This window comes from Portunus trituberculatus, chromosome 17 (assembly GCF_017591435.1).
Source record: "Portunus trituberculatus isolate SZX2019 chromosome 17, ASM1759143v1, whole genome shotgun sequence".
In the NCBI taxonomy this organism is placed as follows: domain Eukaryota; kingdom Metazoa; phylum Arthropoda; class Malacostraca; order Decapoda; family Portunidae; genus Portunus; species Portunus trituberculatus.
This window is the reverse complement of record NC_059271.1, coordinates 23,327,875-23,335,374: the sequence shown is the minus strand read 5'-3', so window position 1 is coordinate 23,335,374 and position 7,500 is coordinate 23,327,875. Positions and strand designations below refer to the sequence as shown.

Genomic DNA, 7,500 nt, shown 5'->3' with positions numbered 1-7,500 from the left:
AACAGGCCACCACTACCAGAAGTACTTTGAGTCGTACACCAAAGTAATAAGATTCCAAGTAGAGGTCCAGAGAAACGGATCAACAAAAAAAAAAAAAAAAAAAAAAAAAAGATGCCATGGATAAAAGCAACCAGTAAGGATTAGTACATGAGAATCACTTTGGACACGGCAAGAATCAAGTAAGCCTCTCCTCTTCCACTCAACACGGAACAAAGATCTTTAGGGTTTCTGAACAAGTGTAACAAAATAATGTTGTCAATACACAACAATGCTCTTTTGGAAATTATCTATTTTTTGGCATGGACTAATCTTCGGTGACTTACTTCATAGGAAACTCAAATTTTCATGGGTTTAATTTGAGTTTGTTTATCTTACGAAGCTCTGAATACTTTTTTGTGTATTAAGATACCGAATTTGATGAGTTACCTTTTTTAAGTGCATCTCATTTATTTCATGTTCCAAGGTCCAGTTTTTCCTTCACTCTTCGGAAACATTTTGTGTAGGTTAGGTGATGTCGAAAAACATTTGTCCCACCTTTTTTTTATGTTAATGGGGAAGCAGTTTTTTTCTTTCCTTTTTTTTTGCAAGTTTGAGCACGAGCCAAAATTATTACAAAAATTTTAATGGATTGCACACACACACACACACACACACACACACACACACACACACGCGCGCGCCCGGTAGCTCAGGGGTTAGAGCGCTGGCTTTACAAGCCAGAGGACCGGGGTTCGATTCCCCGGCCGGGTAGAGATATTTGGGTGTGTCTCCTTTCACGTGTAGGTGCTGTTCACCTAGCAGTGATTAGGTACGGGATGTAAATCGAGGAGTTGTGACCTTGTTGTCCCGGTGTGTGGTATGTGCCTGGTCTCAGGCCTATCCGAAGATCGGAAATAATGAGCTCTGAGCTCGTTCCGTAGGGTAACGTCTGGCTGTCTCGTCAGAGACTGCAGCAGATCAAACAGTGAAACACACACACACACACACACACACACACACACAGCACGTTTGACTCACAATCGAGAGGGCCGGGTTCGAGTCCCGGTAGGCGGCGAGGCAAATGGGCAAGCCTCTTAATGTGTGGCCCCTGTTCACCTAGCAGTAAATAGGTACGGGATGTAACTCGACGGGTTGTGGCCTCGCTTTCCCGGTGTGTGGAGTGTGTTGATGTGGTCTCAGTCCTACCCGAAGATCGGTCTATGAACTCTGAGCTCGCTCCGTAATGGGGAAGACTGGCTGGGTGACTAGCAGACGACCGAGGAGGTGAATTACACACACACACACACACACACACACACACACACACACACACACACACACACACACACACAAAACACACACACACACACTAAACATAAACAAACCAAAAGGACATAAAATAATGCTAAACAAACTTAATCTACTGGTGAGATATATTGAGTTTCGTGACACTGAAAACAAAAAAGGATAAAAAGGAAAAAAAAGGAAGCGCGGCAAGTAAGAAAGAAAAAAGGCTAGTAAAACACGTCTCTCTTTTAATGAATGTTCCCCGTCGGAGGGAGAGCTTCGGGTCATTACGCGGTGTCGGGCTGGCGGGGACGGGGACGCAGGACAGAGAATGATGCCTTCATTACCGAGGCGTGGGGCTCAAGTTCACCCTCCCGCCACCCTCGCCAGGTGCTGCGGGTCACTGCGCCGCTCCCTGGGTATGAATTGCTGCGGCTCGAGCGGCTGGTTTTTGGCGGAGAGACCGAGACACAGAGACACAGATACAGAGATACAGAGACACAAAGACAGAGACAGAGAGGGAAAAGAGGGGCAAGAGTGACTGATTGACTGGCTCACTAACCAAACAACTACCCAAATAAGTAATTGACTGACTAACAAACTTTTTTTTGGTTGACCGACAGACAGACTGGACACTAGGGACAAACAGCAGCATATCTTTTATCCCTGAGGAGACTGTTCGTAGCAAGGTACATTCTCTAATATATATATATATATATATATATATATATATATATATATATATATATATATATATATATATATATATATATATATACAGTAAAATAACTAAGCTGGAAAGGCGAACAGAAAAAAAAAATTAAAACAGAGATATATACAGAGATGGATGCAGACATGAAGAGGAACAGACACAAAAAAGACAGAGTGAAACTGGGAGAGAGAGAAACTAAGGCTTGGGAGGAAATGATGTACTGACAAATAAACTTGATGTAGTCAACTGCACGGAATATAGACGGACAGACAGACGAAAAGGAATACGGAAAGCGAAGGAATTGAAGTGGTTACAAACTTAGTGGCACTACAACATCTACAGTCATATGGGACCGATATTTGAGGAAGAAAATAATAAACGCATAGAAGATACTAATGAAATATGTAAGAGAAAAGGAATGCATGAAGGGAGAAAGGAAGAGAGAGAGGGAGAGGGAGAGGAAAGGAGGGAATGAGGAAATGGGGGAAGTAGGGATGAGGCGTGACTTGCGAGCAGCGGATTATGCTTCTAATTACTGTGAGAGGGGAGAGACAAGGCAGCAGGTTTTTTGTGTGAAGGGGGGATAGTTTATCAAGAGAACAATAGTGGATCATATCCTTGATTAATCTGAGAGGGAAATTAGGTGGGACTAATGATAATGCTCCCGAGAGTTACATGATGGAAGTAATAACGTTTCTCATCACTGCAAAATTAAACTTGCTCATTATTTTGAAGGCAACTGCGTGGTAAGAGTAGAATTTTATATCAGGATGGCTTACATTTTTGTCTCAAGTAAAATTTCTATGAAAAATGGTTTAGGTTTGTCTACTGTATATCTATGAGGGCTTAAGGATAGACTTTTTATGAGGGACAGTTTAGAGTCTGTTGTACAATTTTGTGTCAGTGACTGTTTAAAGTTCTGAAGTAGAATTTCTAAACACCAAGGACGGCTAAAGAATCTGAAGTAGAATTTTGTACCGGGGACAGTCCGAACAACAGGTTATATTTCTAATAGTGCTACGATGGTGTACTTTTCTGACCTTTGCACTATCACTACTTCACTTGATTAACTTTTGTCCATTTTACTGAAAAAAACTAACCCTACACGTACCTGCCTAAAGTTTCTCACTGGGTCACTAATTGCATTGTGAGTGATGATTGATGTCTTTTCGTAGTCATAATGTAAACTCACACCATGGCATTTTGTCATTAAAGTTTTCACTGATCGACAACATTTTCCATATCAAAATTTTTTTTTTTTTTTTAACGAACTTATTTACTTAAACAAGTCCCACTAATACGGAATCACATGACCAATAGAGAAAAAGAACATCCTGCTGCAGTTAGAGTGAAAAATTGTAAATAGTAAACCGTATAATCTGTTGAGATTTACACGTTAACACCACTTGGCCACAGCTCCTTGCTCGGCAGTCATACAGGTGACAGTTCACGAGGCGAGGCGCATCCTTCATGCATCCAGCCGCCCGGGGCACTCAGGGTATTCAGGTCACATCCTCTCCCACACCTGCATGTCGCTCCCACCTCGCTCTCCCACTGGTCTCCGCAGGTCGCCATGACAACCCATCGCCCACGGACTCCATGCGACGGGGATAAAGTTCAGAGAGAGAGAGAGAGAGAGAGAGAGAGAGAGAGAGAGAGAGAGAGAGAGAGAGAGAATAATACATAAGGTTGAGCAGAAAAAAAGTATACTTAGCCTGTAGTTTACTTTGACACAAGAAAATTAACTTGTTTGGTAGGAAGTTTTGTGTGTAATGTACATCCGCCAGAAAATTAGTAGATGCAATCTCTCTCTCTCTCTCTCTCTCTCTCTCTCTCTCTCTCTCTCTCATGGTAGAGTGAACTATTAGTAAGTAGAGCAGCAGATACCCTCATTATAGACCTGAATATCTCATGGCATTTGTTTATCTCCTCATGCATGTATCCTCCTCCCCCCCTTTCTCTCTCTCTCTCTCTCTCTCTCTCTCTCTCTCTCTCTCTCTCTCTCTCTCTCTCTCTCTCTCTCTCTCTCTCTCTCTCTCTCTCTCTCTCTCTCTCTCTCTCTCTCTCTCTCTCTCTCTCTCTCTCTCTCTCTCTCTCTCTCTCTCTCTCTCTGTAGTCACCGAGACGCAACACAAAGGAACCCAGTGATATTCTTTGTGAGAGGAGACACTGTGATAAATTATTGGGTACTTTTCTGCTTCTCAACCATTTGTATTCTTATTTTTTTTTCGTTTCACCACTTTTTTTTCTTTTTTACTGTCTTTCGATATCTTTCCGGACACTTCACTGGTTACTTTGTGTGCTCTCTCTCTCTCTCTCTCTCTCTCTCTCTCTCTCTCTCTCTCTCTCTCTCTCTCTCTCTCTCTCTCTCTCTCTCTCTCTCTCTCTCTCTCTCTCTCACTCTCTCTCTCTCTCTCTCTCTCTCTCAATGTCCTTGAAAAACAATTCCCCTTCCACCACCAGTCACTGCTCCTCTTCTCTCACCGTAACCTTTATTATATTTCCATTTTCTATGCTTTCGCTTTAATTTTTTTTTTTTTCCCTCTCCTATCGTCCCATACTCGTTCTCTTACTACTAGATACTCAGTTACCCCCCTACTTCCAATCCACCTTTCCTCGTTTTCGGTGCATTTTTTTTACACACATTTACTGTAGAAGGTAATGAAAAACAGGGATAACTGAAAAATTGGTTGTCTTTTATATACCCAGAACATGTTTGGCTTAGTATGAAGAATGACCCATGGTTTTCCAGTACCATGAGATTGTAGACAGAGTGGCTTCGCTCTCGGTAACTAACAGTCACATGGGTCAGGAAGAGAGAGTTGATTGATTGTTTGATTGACGAAGGGATGGATATAAGGCGCTGTATTAATCGACCCGCATCTTCCTATGACCTGAACTCATTTAACAGTTAAGGAGGTTTGAAAACATTTATTCCCTTCTTTTGTCTAACTCTCTCGGACCTGCATGGGAATTGGCATCTAAGTGGGCCTTTTTGTTTAATCGTTTTTGTTGCCCTTGGCCAGGTTTCTCGTCTTATATTAAAAAATTGAAAACAACTTTAGTGTTTGTTTAAGGAAAAAAATGGTAATGTTAACCTATTTGTTAAAAGAAATAGAGAATATATGATCAAAATTTCATAACATAAATAATGTTGAAAGTCAGTTTAATTCTTAAATAGCCAGTAAAGTAGTTCACGGAGAAGGCCTTTCCTCTCCAGCCAGTTTTGTGCTACGCGTCAAAAACAGAAGGAAACCATTTTGTATTTCATTCATCGAGATGTTCGAAGCAACGCGCACTTCTTGTCTGTCCCAATTTCTACATTCACTCTACCCTATTTTCTTCATTCAAACCCCCACACTTTCTGTTTAATTCTCTGCCAAACCTGCACCCCTTCTTCTCCTTGCACAATTTCCATACTTCCGGGGCGTGTCATCTTGCTTCCGTTTTGGCCTTCCTAACTCCATATTCATATTCTTCTTGCGCCCAGTTCCATAGTTTCCATTCTCTTCCCCTCCATATCTCGGCGCCTCGTCTTCTCGCACGCTCCATGGTCTTCCAAGCTCTCATTCCCATCACTGTTCTCCATATTTTTTTACTCCAATCCCACTTCTTCCATTCTCTTCCTTTCCTTTCCTCCACGCCTCGCCTTCTTGCGGAATTTATAGCCTTCCTTTAACTCTTTCATCCCTTTCATTTTCCATACACACTCTTCTGTGTTTTTCCATCCTTTTTTTCTCAATATTGTTCACGTCTTTCACTGTTCCTCCACACCAGGGCTTTCCAGCTTTGAGACGATGGTTATCCGAGAAATCATGGAATGCTTTCTAGAGGCCCTTAAGAGAGTGATTTGGTGAGAAATGTGTGCGCACGTCTTTTTTTTTTTTTTTCTTCTTCTTCTCTTTTATCTTGGCGACGTTCTATTTCTGTTTGATATGATTCTGTATACCATAAAATTTAGAAAATATTTGGTAATACCGTAGAGAAAATGTAACAAGAATATTTAATGACTGACTCTCCCAAACAGAGTGTATGGGAGAGAAGTAAAGAGAGTCTAGACCGATTAGAGTGGGCGTAGAAGACATGGACGTGATGTGAGGGATGCGTTTCTGTGTTATGAATGTTAAAGGAAACTTTTGTAAGATATGTCGCTTGACAGGAAGACGGTATCACTAACAAAAAAACAAAGATAGAGTTAGAAGTGGCAGAATTGAAGTCTATTTCATTTAGAGTGATGAGAATGAGAAAAATATATGTCAATAAACTATAAGGATTGCATACGTATACACAATTTTAAGCGGCAAAGATAAAGTAGTGGGCCATGTGTAGTGGTGAGAGGTGAGAAGCATAATGGTAATGTCGGAGATGGATTTATCTGACAGGAAGAAGAAAGGAAGATCAGATAGAAATTTTATGGATGCACTGAAGGATGTATGTTGGTGATGGGCGTGACAGAAGATGCACGAGACACGTGAGCAGTCATGAGATAGATAATGGTGGAACCTCAGTGTTGCTCGCAGCTGTCTTCATCACGTTCTAGAAATTCTTAGAAACGAGATTAATAGTTGCCATTTCACTATTAACCCTTTTTTTAATAAATATTAAGGTTTCAATTAATGCATTAGTATGTATGTTATACATTGGAAGGGATTCCCAGGTGAGCGGCGCGCCACTGCGGGACAAAGGAACCTCCCAGCCTGTAAATTTTTCGAATAAGAATTAGATGTCGACATAATTGTACTGGCTTTGTTCTTGCCTGTCTGTATGTGTTAAAGTATCCAAGAGAGTGATATGTAATAATTCATAGAATCTGATCGAGAACGTTATCAGAGAGCAACGAACGCCGCCGAACAAATGCCACACACCGGCTGTCTGGCTCGCAATCACACGCGCGGTGCCTCACGGCGTCACTCACCCCCTCATTACTTCTTCGCACCGTGTCGTTATACCCAACAAATTGAAGAAAATTGTCCACTAATCATCCTGTTGCGAGTAAATATTGAAAAATTACTCCGTCTGTTTATGTAACCGTGAGCCAAATGATCTTCATGCGTCTGCCTCACTTTCCTTCACAAACACACACACACACACACACACACACACACACACACACACACACACACACACACACACACACACACACACACACACACACACAGGGGCGCACGCGTCCCAAAACAAACTGTTGACTGGTCTTTGTATCCTTTCGATCGATTTCTAACCAGAGCAATACTATATTGACTGAACAGTACGTAATTGGGTATACATTCGATTTCTTAATCATCCCATAGTTTTTACAAAAGTAGCACTTATTTTGAGAAACTATGCTTGTCTTTTTTAAAGTATCTTACCTTTTCTCATAATTTAAAAGATATCTAACCAATATCTGGATCAAGCAACTCAACATTTGTGAAAACATGGTAGAACGTATGACACGGTGGTGGTGATGAGTCGTCGTGGCCAGTGATGGTGGAAGTGCGTTCTTGATGTACACACATTCATAAAAATATCGTTATAGTGGA

General features: G+C 41.4%; 1 protein-coding gene across 2 annotated transcripts in view; it reads left to right on the top strand.

Annotated features, from left to right (window-relative positions):
* Window positions 1–7,500, top strand: part of LOC123505221 — a 96,518-nt gene that overhangs the window by 68,137 nt on the left and 20,881 nt on the right. The gene's annotated exons all lie outside the window — the stretch shown is intronic.